This window comes from Spermophilus citellus, assembly GCF_964194105.1.
Source record: "Spermophilus citellus genome assembly, chromosome: 3".
Classification (NCBI taxonomy): domain Eukaryota; kingdom Metazoa; phylum Chordata; class Mammalia; order Rodentia; family Sciuridae; genus Spermophilus; species Spermophilus citellus.
The window spans coordinates 183,085,880-183,105,434 of NC_138184.1; positions in this window are offsets into that span (position 1 = coordinate 183,085,880).

A 19,555-nucleotide genomic window follows, 5' to 3' on the forward strand; every position below is an offset into this window, starting at 1 on the left:
TATCATTTGTCTTTTTTCCCCCCTTCTATACTGAAAAACATGACTTGGCTCAGGTGTTTACATTCCAACTTGTAACTTAATTTTGCTTAATTTGTATTATCATGTTTCACTTTTCTTGCCAGGGTTTTGTTGAGAGTGGGCAGCAGAGTGTTTGTAAATGTTTATCAGGCTCTCAAAAAACAAAAACCAAAATGCCTAATTTGTAACATTTAGCAAAATCCCTGGTGTAAATAATCCCAGTGTGACCAATTCAAGATACCGAAGTGACATCAACTGGCTTACAAAATTCCTGGGAATTTAGCAATTGGCTTTTGCCAGCCAGTATGAACCGGCTCCCATACATCCTTGAAGGTGGACATCTGTCTGGGTCCTGCCAAAAAGAAATGAAGATTGTCTTTAGGGAATTAGTTGGGAGATAGGTCTTATTACTCACCAAAAGAGATTCACAAGAATAAGCCAGTCCTTCTCCTGGGTATTTTTCTAACTTTTTTTTTTTTTATTGTGAAAACATGTGCAGCAAATTTGAAAAACATTTTACAATAACACATGTACTCATCTCCCACCTTGTATCATTATTATTTTACTATGTGTATCACATATCTATCCACCTATTAATCCAACAGTTCATCTTATTTCATAATGCATTTCAGAGAGAATTTCAGACATTAATACCCTTTTCCAAAGATACTTCAGTGCCTATAATACTAACTGGAGTTCACTGCATTTTATAGCTTTCTTCTTTTGATGTAAAATTTATAAAAGAAATGTGAAAACCCTAAGTGACAAGTGCATACACTTGTGTAAACCAAACCCTTCTAAATTAATTCCATATTCTCACTCAAGGGACAACTCTCCTGTTTTTTTTTTCTAACATAAATTTTGCCCATAAATGTCATTTAAATAGAACCATACAATATGCACTTTTTGTAAGACACTTTTTTCTCAGCATACAACTTTTGAGGCCATCCACATGGTCATGTGAGACCATTATGTCCCATAATTGTATGTATGTATAAAGATGTTGTGTCCATCGAAAACTGAAAAATTAAAATTAAAAAACTCTCTCTCTCTCTCTCTCTCTCTCTCTCTCCTCTTTCTCAATGTTTTAAAAAAAGTATTTATACAAATATTTCAAATATTTAAGCTCTTTTTTACTGGGCAATTCATTTTTGTAGCGGGTTGTAAGAGTTATAGCCTATATATATATATATATATATATATATATATATATATATATATATAGTCTTTTATCAAGGATATGTCTTGCTAAGTATTTTCTCCAAGTTGTGTGACTTGTCTATTCATTTTCTTAAAGGTGTCTTTTGCTGAGCAGTTTTTAATACTGATAAGTTTAATTTTTAACTTTATTTTCTTTTATTCATTCTTCTAAGAACCTCATTTTTACTCCCCCATCACTGAGATATTCTGTTTTCCTTTAAATGAGTTATGTTTTAGCTCTATATTTAGATCTATAATCCATTTTCATTTAATTTTGGAGTAAGACATGAGATAAGGGTTGAGGCTCATTTTTTTTTTTTACCATATGCATATCCAGTTTTTCCAGCACCATCTGTTGAAAAACCTATCTTTTTTTCATTGGATTGCTTTGATGCCTTTGTTGAGAATCAAATAACACTATAATTGTGGCTCTACATGTAGGCTTGGTGTGCCATTCTGTTGACATGTGTGTCTACATTTATTCTAAAAGTATATTGTCCTTATTACAGTAGCTTTATAGTAAAATTTTACTATTACTTTGTTCTTTTTAAAAATTACTATGCACATTCTAGAACCTTTAGATTTCCACATCTATTTGAGAATGATCTTGTCCATCCATACTCAAAATCCTGCTGGAATTGTGATTAGGATTGTATTGAATCTGTAGATCAAGTTCACAAGAAAGAACAAATTCACAATATTGAGCACTTCCAAACTACACTTGTCAATAAATAGCTAAATAGAACAGTAAGGTGATTTGTTTTAAACAGCTGTTTATTTGAGGTACTGCTCATCTTCAAATTGTATCAAACCATTATAGTATAAGGGCAAGAAAAATATTCTTATTTTGCACAGGTACTTACCTACCACCCCGCAAGTTTTTATCTGATATCATCTAGGCTGATCCTGGAGTTTGGATCCAAACTAGGAGGTTTGAAAGTCCATGTAGCTTGTCGTATATATGATAACTTTCTATAAATTTAAAACATGAAGAAAGATTTGTGAAAGACCCAGTTATTCATTTATTTATTTGTTTACTTATTTATTTTTGTGGCACTGGAGAATGAACCCAGGGATACTTTATCACTGAGTTACACCCCCAATCCCCCGCCCCCACCCCACCTGTTTTTTTGAGATGGAGTCTCACGAGTTGCTAAGGGTCTTGCTAAATTGCTAAGTTTGCCCTCAAACTTGCAATCCTCCTGTCCCAGCTTCCTGAGTTGCTGGGATTACAGACATATGCCACTGTTCCTAGCTAAAGACCCATGTTTTTTTTCTTTCCTTTCCTTTTCTTCCTTCCTTCCTTCCTTCCTTCCTTCCTTCCTTCCTTCCTTCCTTCCTTCCTTCCTTCCTTCCTTTTTTTTAAAGAGAGAGTGAGAGAGAGAGAGAGAGAGAGAGAGAGAGAGAGAGAGAGAGAGAGAGAGAGAGAGAGAGAGAGAATTTTTAATATTTATTTTTTAGTTCTCGGCGGACACAACATCTTTGTTGGTATGTGGTGCTGAGGATCGAACCCGGGCCGCACGCATGCCAGGCGAGCGCGCTACCGCTTGAGCCACATCCCCAGCCCCCCTTCCTTCCTTCCTTCCTTCCTTCCTTCCTTCCTTCCTTCCTTCCTTCCTTCCTTCCTTCCTTCCTTCCTTCCTTCCTTCCTTCTTTCTTTCTTTCTTTCTTTCTTTCTTTTTTATACCAGGGATTGAGATTGAACCCAGGGGCAACCCAGGGATGCTCAACCATTGAGCCATATCTCCAGCCCTTTTATATATTTTATTTAGATACAGGGTCTCACTGAGTTGCTGAGGGCCTTGCTAAATTGCAGAGGCTGGCTTTGAACTTACAATCTTCCTGCCTTAGCCTCCAGAGCCTCTGGGATTACAGGTGTGCATCACCCTGCCCGGCCAAAGACTCATTTTTGAAATCAGTTTATTGAAGAATAGTTTACAAATTATACACTTGACCCATTTAAGGTGTGTATTTAAAATTTTTTTTAATTATTATTTTTTAATTGATTTTATTATATTTTTAAATACATGGCAACAGTGGAATGCATTACAATCCTTATTATACATTTTTCGTATCTCTATATAGTATGTTCATGTCAATTTATGCCATTAATACATGTACTTTTTTGTATTACAATTCTTAATACACATATGTACCACAATTTTTTATTTATTTTTTGTGATACTAGGGATTGAACTCAGAGGCATTCTGCCACTGAGTTCATCCCTTTTTATTTCTAATTTTGAGATAGGGTCTCACTAAGTTGCTGAAACTGGCCTTTAACTTTTGATCTTCTTACCTCAGCCTCCAGAGTAGCTGGTTTATGCCACCCTGCACAGGCATAATTTTTTAAAAAGTAAATTTGTAGCATTGTGCAGCCATAACCAAAATCTAAGTTTAGAAAATTGTTATCCCTACAGAAATCAACCCCACATTTCCTTTTCCCCTCTCTCCAAGCCACAATATTCTCAGCCTTGCTGCTCCTAGCTAGACCTTCTCCAGAGTCTGGGCTGGGTCTGAGAGGGAAGACAGGATCCTCCTTGTCCTGGAATAGAACTGCTACAAAATGGAGCTGGGGGAAGGCAGGAACAATGAAGGAAGTTTGTGCCTTCTAGGGGAAACTGTAGCCTTAGACTGGGAGCAGGAAGAAAAGAGATACTCGTTTTCTTGGATGCACCTTCCTGTAGTATAGCACCCAGGTTAGGTCTTCCATAACATTGAGCCAAGAGTGAGAGATAAGGGACTGCATCATGATTCAAATGACACAGACTACCAGTGTTATTAGCAGGATCTGGTGGACTTTATTGAAAGTCAACTCCATATGCCTGCCCTTAAGGACAATTTCCAGAGACTTTATATATTTTCTGGAGATATCTATATATATGTATCAGCATATATACATATGTGTATATATATGTAGATATATACCCATATATGATTGATATGTATATAAGATTGATACATATATATGTATATATGTATTTCTACACAAAATCATATATAGTTGTAATATGCAAATATATACACATATTAATATGTGTACCTTTACACATGTATATACTTACATATTAAAATTACATATAATTATGTGGATGCATAGTATAATTTGGGGAGGGGGGCTACAGGGGATTGAACCCAGGGAAATACTATTACTATAACTATATCCCCAGCCTTTTTTATTTTTTGTTCTGAGATAAAGTCTCACTAAGTTGTTGAGGCTGGCCTTGAACTTATATCCTCTGCCGCTGCCTCCCAAGTCACAGGGATTGTAGGTATGCTCCTCTAAGCCCAGCTATATATAATTTTAACTAGTTAAAGTGTTGGGTTTTGGTGGGTGGGGACTCTTAATTTCTTACTCTCATTCTGAAGTAATCAGCGTTTTGTCATTCTTAAGAGACTTCTCCCCCAGGTTAAGGGTGGAATAATCAGGGTTAAATCTTTGACCACATCCTCTGTCCTTTATTTCACTATCCTCACACTGGCATTCCCTTTGCTCCTTAAACATAAAAGACAAACATGGTAGTACACCAAGCCCTTTCCCTCCTCCAGGTGTTTGCTGTGCCATTTGTTCTGGTTGGAACTCTCACTCTTCCCTGTAGGGATTATCGACCCTTACCTCCTTAAGTTCTGTTTTTGCATCTCAGATTAAATATCAATTTTTTTTCCTTGACTCATTGAAATAACATTAGCTACTCATTTATGGTGTTTAGCTCCTCATAATTTTCCTTCAGAATGCTCTCTCATTACAAAGTATAATAAGTTCTGTGAGTGTTTGGCCTTTCTCCTTCCTGCTAAATGGTAAGCTTCTGATGACAAGGTCTATTGTAACACCTATCACTGGGCAAAATAAAAACCTGTGGACTGTCTGATTGATTGTATGCATGTGCACACTTGAGTGTGTGCACACATACATACACACATACGCACACACTACTTTTCAAAGATATTTCTATTTTTGCTCTGATCAGCACTGTGTGACTGTATATCTGCCTGCATCCTATCCAGTATAAGTATCATTTAATAACCATCAGAAATGATATGCAAAACTGTTTTAGTGTACTTTTTGGACTAGTGTTTGAATAGGCATTTACACATTCATTGGGCATTATGTTTTCTTGCCATGCATGTATTACCTCTTCATGTTCATTTTCCATTTTTGGTGCTGCTACCTCTTACTGGGTAGAATTCTCTACCAGAGAATGGGACTCTTGCTTATGATCTCCCTCTCTGGTCAGCTTCGACATGCCACAGCCACCTTATCAGTCCTGTTTAAGGTTGATACTCTCCTAGGTTAATGAGGTGTCGAGTCACAGGTAGCATCTTTGCCCTGTCAAGGATCTTTGTTTGTTCATTTTTTCTGCTGCCCCTCTCCCTCTACCTGTCTCTACTGAGTTTCCTGCAAATTTCAATTCCTGATAAGTTCCTTTCTTTCTGAATATTTGCATAACTTTAGAGTTTGCCCTTTTCTTGGTTTATGTTGCCATCTATAGCTTCTACCTCTCTTTCTTTGTCTTTTCATGAGTTCTGCTTTTCTCCAAACTTCTCATTTCCTTTTCCTTGTTTGGCTGCTTCCAAGAGCCCTCTTAGATGACAGCATTTAGAATCATCTGGTTGCATTTGGCCTTGTTTGTACAAAAAGGGCAGGTAATAAAATACAGAGCTCTTGGGGAACTATGCAAAGAGTAATATTTTGCTTAACATTACTCTTGCTGTCTAATCAATATCAATTCAATTAAAATTCTCCCCCAAAAGTTAGGGGACAGAAATTACTAAAATGAGAGTGGAGGAGAATTCTGAGTACCAGGCTCTCTTTCAATCCTTCATTTACCTCGTGATGTTGGCATTTTGAATTAGTGGATGTGGTTTGTATTAGTGATCCTAGGCTCCCAAATCTTGAGTTCCATTTGGACTATGATCCTTAACTACTATTCTTTATGATTAGCAATGACCTCACACCCTCTTTTAATACACAACCCTCTTAGTGATAAACACTCAGATATACTTAGTTCTCTCTTAACTGTGATCTCTTCTGTGTTGTCAGAAATACTCCTTCCAAATTTGACAGGGATCAAACCCCTAAGGGGCAACATTAAATTCTAGAACAATGTTATAGCACACTGATGTGCAACTTCTGGTTCTTTGGAGAAGTCAGACAAGTATGTCATTCTCAATTTCTTTATTCAATATGTTCTTGGTGAACACGTATAATTATGGTAAAAACTGAAGTAAATAAAAATTAGGACAGGGCTGGGGATGTGGCTCAAGCGGTAGCCCGCTCGCCTGGCATGCGTGCTGCCCGGGTTAGATCCTCAGCACCACATACAAACAAAGATGTTGTGTCCGCCGAAAACTAAAAAATAAATATTAAAAATTCTCTCTCTCTCTCTCTCTCTCTCTCTCTCTCTCTCTCTCTCTCTCTTTCTCTCTCTCTTTTAAAAAAATGAGGACAAAATATGTTTTTTACCTTCATGGAAATCACAGCTTAATATTTATAGGAAAAACTCTTCTAATACAATATAGACTATGATCTATTCTGTGGTAGAAGTACAAAGGCTTCATTCATTCATTCAATAAATATTGAATGCATAGAAGAAGATGTAGCTGTTGCTGTGAATAAATATTACAAAAGTTATCTCCACAAATAAGGGTAAGGGAGAAGGATAAGGGAGAGATTGCATTGTATTTTCAGAAATTAGGTAAGCCTTCATTGAAGAGATATATTTTAAAGGGTTCTTAAAGAATAAGTAATATTTATCCATGCAGAGGTGAGAGATATTTCAGGTAAAAGGAATAAAAATGGGCATGCAGATTGGACAGGCTGGGAGTATTCACAAAAATGCTAATGGATTTGCATTTGTTTTTGAGTTTAGAGAACAGAAGAGGTAGGTGAGAGGAAAAACTAAGAAGTTAGCTTGAGGCAGAGTTTGAAAAACCTTATTGTCCCTCCATCTATGTATGCATCCATCTATCTATCCATTTAATAAGCAGCCCAATGTGAAGTTCCCACAGATGAAATCCAGATTACCAAGGAACCAGCTCTGCTGTGGAGTAAACAGAATATTTCTAAATTTGTAGCTTGAATTGTGTTTACCTGGGCTCTGCTCATTTTTTAAGGGAATGAAATTTCCTGTATTTACTTTTTCAAGATGTGACTTCTTTGGAGATGGATGTTCTTCACTCCCGAGAGTGAAGATTCAGATTTACAGACTATGGATGTTTATTTTGTACTTTGGATTATAATCCAATGCTACTTTATTTATTTTACTCAAATGATTCCAGCTTTTACCATTGAGCAATCTTTCAGTTAGCTCCTGTATCCCTATGCTCATAATTGCATGTTTGTGTATATATGAGTGTGCATGTGTGCCTGTGTTTGAGTATTTCCCTATATACTGGCACTATAGGAATTACAGGCTCATCTTGCATGTTTCTTGCCCTAACACTAGATTCAACCATTTGTTTTTTCAAGGAGCCCTTTTATTCTTCCTTTTGTTGGAGAATAGTATTTAAAATCCAGATTTGGGCAGTAGGTATGTTCTTTGCTATTGGGCTGTCACTGCTTTTAGTCCTCTAAGCAGACAGAACAAAAGATAATATATGTGTTCATATTAACTGGGATACATAAAATAAGAGTAAATACTCCCATATATATCCATACACATCTCTATCAAGCTAAACATGAATTCATACTGATGTCTCAAAATTGAGGTAAGTACAATGTAGATTATTCCAAGACTTCCCTCTTTTCACACTGTAGTCTCCCAGTCCAAGAATGAGGAACTTATTTCCATTTGCTTATTTGTTCATCTATAGAGATTTTTGAATTGGTAACCCATAAACCAGTGACAAAATGCTTTATAAACAGGAGTAAAATGTTTGTGAAGAGTCCCTTTTGCTTTTTGTCTTTCAGCATCCATTTATTTCCAATGCTACTTAGATCAGCTTTTCCCTCATCCCATTCAGTGAGGTAGTTTTGTATGTTTGTTTTAGAGTTGGAGTCTCTTGTGCCAGTCTCTCTGCTTTCTTAGAATTCCAAAATCTCCTAAGTGGTTTTTTTTAAAAAATGTACACATTAAAACTTTCTTCTTGTGTTGTATAGTTCCATGGGTTTTGAGAAATGCATATTATCATGAATCCATCATGTTAGTACTGGACAGAATCATTCACCATCCCCAAATCTCTTGCACCTCATTGATTCTATTCTTCTTTCCCTTGAATCCTTGGAAACCAAGGATCAATTTCCAATCAATGGACACAAATTATCTTTCCATTAATTTGACTTCCTTAATTTCTTTCATCAGTGTTGTATAGTTTTTCATGTGTAGATTATGTACATATTATTCTATAACAGTATTTAGTTTTGTTTGGTGACATTATATAAGATATTTTTAAAAATTAGGTTATAATTGTTCAATGTTGATATATTAAAAAACGATTTTTCTCTTGTGCATGGACCTTGTGTTTTGTGACCTTGCTACAGTAATTTATTAGATTCAGAGAATTTTTAGTATCAGAGATTCTTTAGAGTTTTCTCAGTGGATTAACCATGTCATCTGTGACTTCAGAGTTTTAATTCTCCTTTTCCAATTTATCTTTTTGTTTCTTTTTCTTCTCTTATTGCAGTAGCTAGAATTCTAGTACAATGTTAAGAATGGAAAGAGAGATTATTCTTGCCTTTTTCCTGATTGTTAGAGAAAAACATCCAATCTCTCACCATTAACTCTGTAAGCTGTTATGTTTTTTTATACTGATTATTATCAAGGCGAAGAAGGTTTTTGTTGTTGTTGTTGTTGTTCCCAGATTTTTGAGAAATTTTTTTCATGAATGGGTGTCAGATATCATCAAATACTTCTTCTGCAATACTTAACATAATCATGTGATTTTTCTTTTAGCATATTACCATGGTGGGTTATATTAATTAATTTTAAAATACTGAACAAGTCTTGGATACTTAGAATAAATCTCATTTAGCTTTGGTGTATAATTTTTATACATAGTTAGATCACAATGTATTGTTAAATGATTTGCGAGGGATACAAATATAAACAAAAGCCATCCACTACCTAAAAAGATGTTATAGTTAATTAAAGAGAATTAAAAGACCCACAGTGAACTACAAGCCAGAGCATAGCAAATATTCTAGAAGAGGGGAAACCCTCATAAGTTTTCAATGTCAGGAAAGATCAAGTCTGGTTTGAAGGAGTTAGGTAAAATGCTGCTAAAGTAGAATTAGAACTTGAGACTTAGAAAATTTTGTGTCATCTAATTCAAAGCCTTTTCATTTCTTATAAATGAAAGAGCATGCTGTTTACCTCTTCACAAGTAAAGGGCTGGGGTTTGATCTTAGATACATCATTCCTATATTGATAAGATTTACTCTGCCTCCCACAGTCACCCACTTAAATAGGTAACATGAATCTGTTTTACTTGACTTTTAAGATACTTATTCAGAAAATGAGCATGCCTTTTTCATTGAATTTCCTCATTCCTTCAATAAAAGAAAACTGAAGCACAAAGTAGGTATGGAATTGCCTAATTTTGGCAATTGAGTAACTTCATCGTGTTCTTGTGCCTCAGCCCCATAAAGCCAAACAAAGAAAACATAATCCCCATCTGCTACAATCTGTAGGTACCCTGCTTCTCCCCGAGGGAGGCAATTCCCCGTTGACACATCCATTACTCTATGTTCTCTGCACCAACTTGCCTTTTGCCTGTGAGTTAACTCTTTTATCTAGACGTGGGCCAATTTCTTTTTTTCTACAGAAAATTTACAGAGAAACTTAAGTTGAAGTTCATCTTTGTTTGTTCTTGGCAATTTCAAGAAGTAAAGTTCATTTTACCTTAAGGACATTTTAAATAAGGGATTTGCAGTGGCAAGTGTTCAATTTTTAAGGTTGTTTAAAATGCAAACAGCATGTGTTCTACTTGCTTTGTATTATTGCTGATAATTGGGCCCTTTATATCAGCACAAAATGCAACAGGATATGGATAATTCATTGATTGCATATAAAAAAATCAATTTTTCAGACATAATAATTATAATAATGAAGATGAAAACAATAATAAGGGCTAATTATTATATTTACTCTTTAATATGTCTAGTCCTTTATATATACATATAATTTTATTTAATTTTCTCAGCCACTCCAGGGACTATGGATTATTAGTTTTGTCCCCATTTTGGAGAGAAGTAACATTGCCTTCAGCATGGTAACTTGACCAGGGTTGCAGGGTTGGTAGGTAGCAGAGCCAACATCCCAGCTACAGTGTGATGCTAGTTTTTCAGTGTTTGTCACAGTGCTCCCATGACTTATTACATCTTTCCTTCTACCCTTGATTATCGTAGATCCTTGGACAACACCCATCCCCTACACACACACACACACACACACACACACACACACATACTCAGCCACCCACTCACTCCAGTGACTCCTGACATTCAAATACTTCAGCAATGACATTCAAATACCCCCACAATCATGTTCCCACACAAATCCTTTAATCCAGCAAAACAATCAATTCATTTTCCCTACCTCTCCATAAAATCTTCCCCTTTCTCAAGCAACTCATTTCAGCTGCAGTGCCCACCCCACCTCCTCATCCACTGTCTACATTCTGAATGGGTCAGCTCAAGAAAAAACTTCCAAGGATGGAAGAAGATAGGCAGAGGGTGGCTGTGCCCAAGGTGAAATGAAATAATGTTTTCTTTTATTGATTTACCAATGTTTGTCTTTTAATTTCTGGAGAGCCTTTATTGCATGCAAAATGTTAATAGGAGTTGAAGGTCTCTTATTCATACAGCTCCAATCTATTCTGCAAATAAAAAACAGCGAAAATGATTCATACGTGAATAATTCCCCCAAACCTTTGCTTATTGAAATGGATCAGAGATAATTACCAGGTTGGGGAATTTGCATCCACACAATTTTCTAGTCTCACAAACATAATTTTCTTTAAAATGAATAGAAAATATTTGCTCTTTTAAATGCTGTTGTGAATGGTGTTCTTTCTGTATCTGCAGAAATGTGGCTGTACCATCCTCTACTGCTGTTGCTCATGGCAGGGGATTTCTTTCTTCCTCTTAGTCTCTCCACTACTGTGGAACCTCAGTTCTTTGGTTTAAATGTCCATCTGTATTCATCTCAGTATGCAGATCTGTGTGTCCTGCTCATTACCTCCACTGAGAAGTCAGTGTTATCTCAACACTCTGGCTGTTTTTAATTTCTTCCTGAAAGATGACTTCTCTTTCGCATGCAAGGTGAGAGGCTAAGGAAGGATAAGGGTAACCTGTCACATCTCTGTGATTTATTGAACCACTTAACTTTTAGTATTTAGTTGAAAGTCACAGGAAATTTTAATCAGAGTTGCTGTGAGAAGGGGGTGGGGACCAAGGCTTTTTGTCTGTGATCCTTCTGAACCATCTGGAATACACATGAGATTCATTTTAAACCATTGTCTTTCCAAAGCATTAGGCTGTTGTTCCAGGTGTGTGAAGTGCCTCTATGGCTTAGGTTTAATACTTGCTTTTCATTATACCCAACAGCTTGGTCCTTTATTCTCTGAGGGATGTGTTTTCAATACCACAGGAGATTTCTTTGTACCCAACCAAATGAATCTTTACAAACAGCTCAACTGGTGTAAGGCCTCAGGTGGGCTTAAGGGACCCACAAGAACAAGGTTTATGTGTAGGCACAGAGGTATTCAAATATGGCATTATATTAAAGGCATTTTGAATTTCTCTGTTCTAGAAAACAAGCACCCCTCCTTGTGAGACTAAACAAATGATTTTAAGGGTTTCTTGAAACTGTGTTGAAAAAAGAAAAAGTGAGGCATATCCAAGACACTGAGCAAAGCAAATGAGGATTTTGTTCAAGACTAGAGAGGAAATGAGGGGAAAAATTAAATTTTAAGGAAAACATAGTGATGTCTATAGATAAATTTGTAGAAATGCCTAGCTTTTTGTTGCTCAGAGTTAACACGTGCTCTTTAAATTAGCATAAATAAATAAATAGATAGATAAACAAAATGAACTCTCATTGCTACATAAGACAATATTGGTGAATTTTAGAAACATAATTTTAAATGAAAAGTTCCTCAGTGATGACAGACTGTATGATACCTTACAGTAACTCTTTTTTTTATTATAAAATACAACACACCAAAAGTGAGTAAAGATACCCTTTTTATATACTTAAATGCAACCACAAATACAATGCTATGATAAATATGTACAAGTATAATAAAACTATATTAAAAGGAAAGCAAGTCAACAATGAACACAAGTTTCAACTGGGATACAGGGAAATAAGAGGAACAAGGATGCCATGCGGATGTAAGTCATTGTCATTGTTTCAGTTCTATATTGGGTAGTGATTTTCACAATTGTTTATTTTATTATTAAAACCAGCAAGTGCACAACAAAGAAATAAAAGAGAGCCTTTTCTGTACAAATGGTGAAAGTCTGTTCTGAATTTAGGATTATGATTAATGTAGTTCTGTGCCTCTGAGACCCACTAAAAAAATCCGGGAAAGGAAAGAAATATTTACCCTTTGAGTAGCATCCTCCAAGTATAGGTGTTCCTATACTGTTTGTGTCTTTGCCCCAAATATTGTATGTTAATTACCTTCCCTGCCTTAACACACACACACACACACACACACGTACCTGTGTGTGTGTGTGTGTGTGTGTGTGTGTAGAGTGGGAGAGAGAGAGAGGGAAAGGAAGGAAGGAAGGAAGGAAGGAAGGAAGGGAGGGAGGGAGGGAGGGAGGGAAGAAGGAAGGAAGGAAGAAAGAGAAAGATAGAGAAAGAAAGAGAAAGAGAAAATTTCACCAGCAAGCCTTTGGCCATTTGGGAACTACCCTCTCTTTGCTATAGAAAAAATAGTGATGAAGATAGTGTGTTCCTAACATGTTCCAGATAAAAGAGCCCCCTGCTTTTAGGTGGTGGAGCGGCAGTTCCCCAGAAAACATCACCAAGTCCACTAGAACTTAAGGTGTATGCCTTCACTTTTAGAAAGAACTAAATATGCAAATATTAAAATAGATAACTTGCATTTCTAAGAAGAACTAACATTTCTCCCAGCCTCTTCACAAACTTTCTAAACTTTTACACAGACTCATTACATTAATTGTTTTAAATAATTTTTGCAGTTTCCTGGGAAACAGGCTAGATCTCTGTCTAGGTAAGTCACTGGGATGTGCTCTTGGGGAAACATGTTTATCTAGGTGTAAGGGAAGCTGGACCAGGCACAGGGAGATGTTGAAAGGTGATGTAGTTGCAACAAAGGCTTCAACTCATCTGACAGTGTACAGTGAAGTGGGGATATTTCTTCAGTGGTGTCTTGAATTGAGGCAAAGGGGCTAAACTCTAGAAGATGCCTTCTCCCAGGGCTGCCCCCATCCACAGCTGCTTTTGGAGAATATTTTCCTGTCACCATTATCTTTCAGACCCTTCTCCTCTCCTTTAAGTGAAAATACAGTGCTTCATACTGAGCCAGCTTATCTGTGAACCAAGCTTATCCTTTTCTCACTTCTGTCCTTTGGACAGAAGGTGCCACTCACTGTAGGTGTGAGCTGAGGAAAAGGTGTCTTTGCAGTTCTGGTCGATGTCAGAGGAGTCTGGGTCATCTACCTGTGCCGTTTATTGTGCCCTCTGGCCTTAGTCAGAACTGATATCATTCCATCTTGCTGTGGATAATTCGATTCTGCAGATGCTTTGAACTTCCTCTAGGTTTTTTTTTCCCTTTGTTTGTTTATCGGTTTTGGTATCAGACATTGAACTCAGGGGTACTTAATTACTGAGTCACATACCCAGACCTTTTAAAATATTTTATTTAGAACACAGGGTCTTGCTGAGTTGTTTAGGGTCTTTCTAAGTTACTGAGGCTGACTTTGGACTCAAGATCCTCCTGCCTCAGCCTCCTGAGCAGCTGGCATAATAGGCATGCACCACCATGCCCTGCTACTCTAGGTTTCTACTCTAGGTTTCCTCCTACCAGAACTTACGATAAAGTCCACATAGCATCATTTCTCAGAACAGGTTCCTTTGATACACGATCTTCTGGGTTATTTGGTCCCAGTGTCAGGGCTGTTGCCCCACAGCCTAAGTCTGTTGCATACCCCCTTCCTTATCTGGCTCTCATTAAAAGCTGCCAGACTTTAACATCATTCAGTAAAAAGGTTGGAGCAATATTTGCAAGTGTGAAATATACTGTCTCTAGACTTGATAACTGATAATCCTGGTACATGCCAGACCACAGAAATCCAAAAATCTCTACTGATGTGATGGACTATGAGTCTTTATAAGGTTTATCTCAAATCCTCTGGAACACATTTGTTTTATCCAAGTTTCCAACATACTAGCTATCTTTGCTCATCTGATCTTTCAGTCCGGCCAGTGCATATAGTATTAATGGTTTGGCCACATGGGAAAATCCTAAGGGAGTTTAAATTAAAGACACAGACTCCAATTACCTTTAAACCAGTTCCAGGATGGCTCTTAGAACCTCCAGCCTCAAGTTATCCAGAGAAGTAGCGAGGTTTACTGAAGAGGTGAGATAAAGATAGAGATGAGAGAGAGAGAGAGAAAGAGAGAGAGAGAGAGAGAGAGAGAGAGAGAGAGAGAGAGAGAGAACGCTAGGGAGAGGGCTTTTATTGGGAACAAAAATTTCTGGGGAAAATCCCATCCAATGAAGGTTAAAGGGGGCAGTGTTCCAAGGTCAGGTGTGATGATTGGATCTTCCAGGGCAGCGGTGAGGCACGCACGCCTCCACACGGACGAGCCCTTAAACCCAAGAAGGGTCGGGAAAGCTCTAACACATAAAAAATTGTCTGAATGCCTCACACCCAGATGGGGAGGTAACTCAATCACGTGCAAGGATGGCCTCCCCACAGATCTAATTATCATAATATCACCGATATATCAGATGTGTGTTATTATACTTGTTTGGATCTGAATGTCCCCCAAAAGCTCATATGTTAAAGGCTTGCTCTCACCTTGAAGCTTTTGGCAGGTGGAGGAATATTTAAGAAGTAGAGCCATGTTGGAGGTCTTAGGTCAAAGGGGGCATGTCCTTAGAGGGGATAACAGGACCTCATGCTCTTCCTATTTCTTTTACTTCCTGGTCATGAGGTGGGTGGTTTTGTTTTACCATATGCTCTCTGCCTTGCTACAAGCCCCAAAGCAACAGGGCCAAAATAAACCTTTTCTCTTTGTAAGTGGATTATCTCAGATATTTGTTGTAGTGACAAAAGGCTGACTAGCACAGTTATTTTATCCAGAATGTCCAGATGGCCCAGGCATCTTTGGGCTGTGTTTTGACAGAGTGTTCACATAGCCTGAGAGAAAGATAATAAGTGTATGGTGTTGTCTGTCACATAGATTTGAATTTTTTCATGTCCTCCATGACAGGTATGGAAAAGAATGCATTCGCTAGACCAATGGCTACATAGCATGCATCTATAATCATGTTAATCTGTTTCAGCAAATATTTCTTATCTGGTGCCACACTGCAATTGGAGCTACTTCTGGACTGAGTTTGAAGACATCTACTATTATCCTTCAAGATCAATCTGTGTTCTAGGAGCCATGATAGTGAATTAAAGAAAAATGTCTATATTGGAAGCTACCATGCTTGCAACATTAAGTTTTCAGGGTGTACAAATCTCTGCCATTTCTCCAATACATACATATATATGTATGTATATATTTAATATGTTTGTTTTTTATTTATGTATAATTCACATACAATAAAATGCACAGATCTTAAGTTCGGTGAATTTTAATAATTGGTAACAACTGTGTAACCAATCAGGGCATGAAATGCTTCAACACCTGTGAAAGTTCTAATGTACCTTTTTCAAACTATTCCCACTGCCATGCCTCCTCCATTTCAGGCAACCAATGGTCTATTTTCTGCCCATATACTGCATTTGGTTTTTCTAGACTTTCATATAAATGTCATCATATGTTATATAACTTTTGTAGCTGGCATTTTTCTGTCAATATAAGGTTTCGAGATTCATCCATATTGTTGTTAGTATCAGTTGTTTGCCTCATTTGCTAGTTGATAGTACTCCAATTCATAAATATAGTATAACTTGTTCATCCATTCTCCTGTTGATGGACACTTGGATTTTGTCCAAGTGTTGGCTATTGTAAGTAAATATGCTATTAACTTTCAAGTACAAGCATTTTGTGGACATGTTTTCATCTGTCTTGTATTAATATTTAGGAGTAGAATTGCTGGATCATAGAGTAGATGTTGAACTTTTTAAGCAACTCTGCAAAGAATTTTCCAAATGGGTTACATTAATTTTTTCACTAGTACTGGCAATGTTTGTTAGTAACATTTACTCCACATTTTCACCAACATTTGGTGTTATCAAGATTTTTCACTTTAGTCACTATATGAGGTGGAAATTATACCTCATTGTGAATTTAATATGCACTGTCCTCATAGTCGGTGATTTTGAACACCTTTTCATGTTATACTGATATTATAGTTTAGATACTAGGTGTCCCCCAAAGGCACATGTGTGAGATAATACAAGAAGGTTCAGAGGTGAAATTATTAGTTTATGAGAGCCTTAACCTAATCGTGCTTGTTATACTTGAATGGACTAACTGGGTGGTAACTGTAGGCAAATAGGGTGTGGTTGGAGGAGGTAGGTCTTTGGGATGCTTGGGATTTATATTTTGTTCCTGGGGAACAAGAGCTCTCTCTGCTTCCTGATGGTGGTGTTCTGAGTTGCTTTCCTCCACCATACTATGTGGGCTATGAACTAAGACTTTTGAAACTGTGGTAACAAATACACTTTTATTTCTCTAAAAGTGTTCTTGTTAGGTCTTTTGGTCACAGCAATGAAAAAAAGCTCACTGAAACAACTGGCTGTATCTATGTCTCTCTTTTTTTTTAATTGGTTGTTCACAACATTACAAAGCTCTTGTATGTCTCTCTTGTTAAGTGTTCAAGTCTTTTGCCTGCTAAAAAGTCATCATCATTTTGGGCTGGGGATATAGTTCAGTTGGTAGAATGGTCGCCTTTCATGCCCAAGGCTCTGGGTTCAATCCCCAGCACCACAGACACCAAAAAAATTATGATTGTTGTAGTAGTTAAAAAAATACATTGTGGCTTGTGGCTAAGAGTTTTTGTTAAGAATATTTTCTGAATATTTTCCTCAATTGTGGATTGATTATTCATTTTTAGTGTACTTTTAATGAGCAAAAATTTTTCTTTTAAGAAAAATCTGTTATTTTTTCTTTCACAGTTAGTTTTTTCATGATCTAAGAGAACTTTTGCTACCTCAAAGTCACAAATATATATCTTTTTTCCTAAAAACTTTACGGATCTAGCTTTTACAGTTAGGTTTGTGATCTATTTCAAACTAGTTTATATATATATATATATATATATATATATATATATATACACACACACACACATACATACATACAGGCCCATTTTTTCTATATGTTTACCCTACTCCAGGATCATTGTTTTAAAAACTTATTTTCCCATTGAATTAACCATATGTGTGGTCTATTTCTGGACTCTCTCTTCTTTCCATTGAACTATTCATTTATGCCACTGAAATTGTGTCTTAATTATTGAAGCTGAAAAATCATTAAGTTAGACAGCATAGGTCTTATACTTTGTCCTTTCTCCATATTGCTTTGGATATCCTAGGTTCTTTGCATTTTTTAAATAAATTTTAGAATAAGCTTATAAATTTTTATAAAAGTAGAATTTTGACTTATGTTGAAGAGACTAGGAATATATATATATATATATATATATATATATATATATATATATATTTTTTTTTTTTATTGCTTTTTTATTTTTTATTGCTTTTTTTGTTTATCCAAAGGGTTTCCTATGTATATTTTATTGCTTTTTTTTGTTTATCCAAAGGATTTCCTATGTATATTATCATGAAAAAATGTTAAACCAATATTGAATTTTTGGATTAAATCCCATTTGCTTATGATGTATTGTATTTAATACATACTGATAAATTTGATTTGCTAATATTTTATTAAAATTTTTGTGCCTCCATTCCCAAAGATATCATTCTACAGTATTTATTTATTATGATACAGCCTCTTGAACTGATTTGTAAAGTGTTCCACTCCTTGTATTTTATAAAAATAGTTTGTATGAGATTGGAATTATGTCAGGTTTCTCCAGAGGAATAGAACCAATAAGATATCTTCTATCTATCTATCTATCTATCTATCTATCATCTATGTATCTATCTTCCTATAGATATAAATAGAGATGATAAACACATAGAGAAAGAGGAGATTTATTGGGAGAATTGGCTCATATAATTATGGAGGCTGAGGATTCCCACATATGCTATCTGCAAGTTTGAGAACAATAAAAGCAAGTGGTGTAATTCAGTCTGTCTCAGGAGCCCAAAGAACCAGGAACTACAGTGTATAAGGACAGGAGAAAACGGATGTATTAGCTTTAGAAGAGGGTGAGAAGAGCTCTTATTTCTCATCCGTTTTGTTCTATTTTGGGTCCCCTGACTAGATGCCCACCTATATTGATGAGGGTTACATACTATACTCAGTCTTCTAATTCAAATGCTATTCTTTTTCCAACAATGCCCTCACAGACACACCCAGAAATAACATTTTACCAGCTATCTGAGCAGCTATTAACTCAGTCAAAATGACATACAGAGAAACCATTACAATTTATTTAATCCTAAATGTTTAATAGAATTCACTGGTGATTCCTTCAGAGCATGCAGTTATGTAGTTATATTTGTTGCAGTTTTGGTTATACATTCACAGTTTTTGATAGCTAGAAAATGGTTTGATTTTCTAATTTTTTGTTTCCATTTTGGTAAATTGTATTTTTTCAAGTAATTTGTTTATTTTATTTATGTTGTCAAGTTTATTCACATGAAGTTATTCATAATAACTACTTTCTGTCATTTAAATATTTGTACCATCTGTAGTAATGTCTCCTTTCACCATGACGATGGGAATTTGTATGTCTTCTGTCGTTTGATCATTACTACTAGGGGATTATCTACTTATTTATTGACTTTGTGCTAGGCAAGTGCTCTACCACTGAGTTACATGCCCAACCAACCATATGGAATTTATTAATTTAACTAGACATTTCAATATTTTGATAATTTTGTTTACCTTTCTCTATTGTGTTTAGTGGCTATTATATTTATTTTTTTTCATTCTTATTGCTGTTTTTGATTACTTTGGATTTAATTTTCTCTGGCTAAAAACAACTTTTTAAAGTGGAAGCAAATCATTGATTTTGTACTTATTTGCATAATATAGGCATTACATCTCCT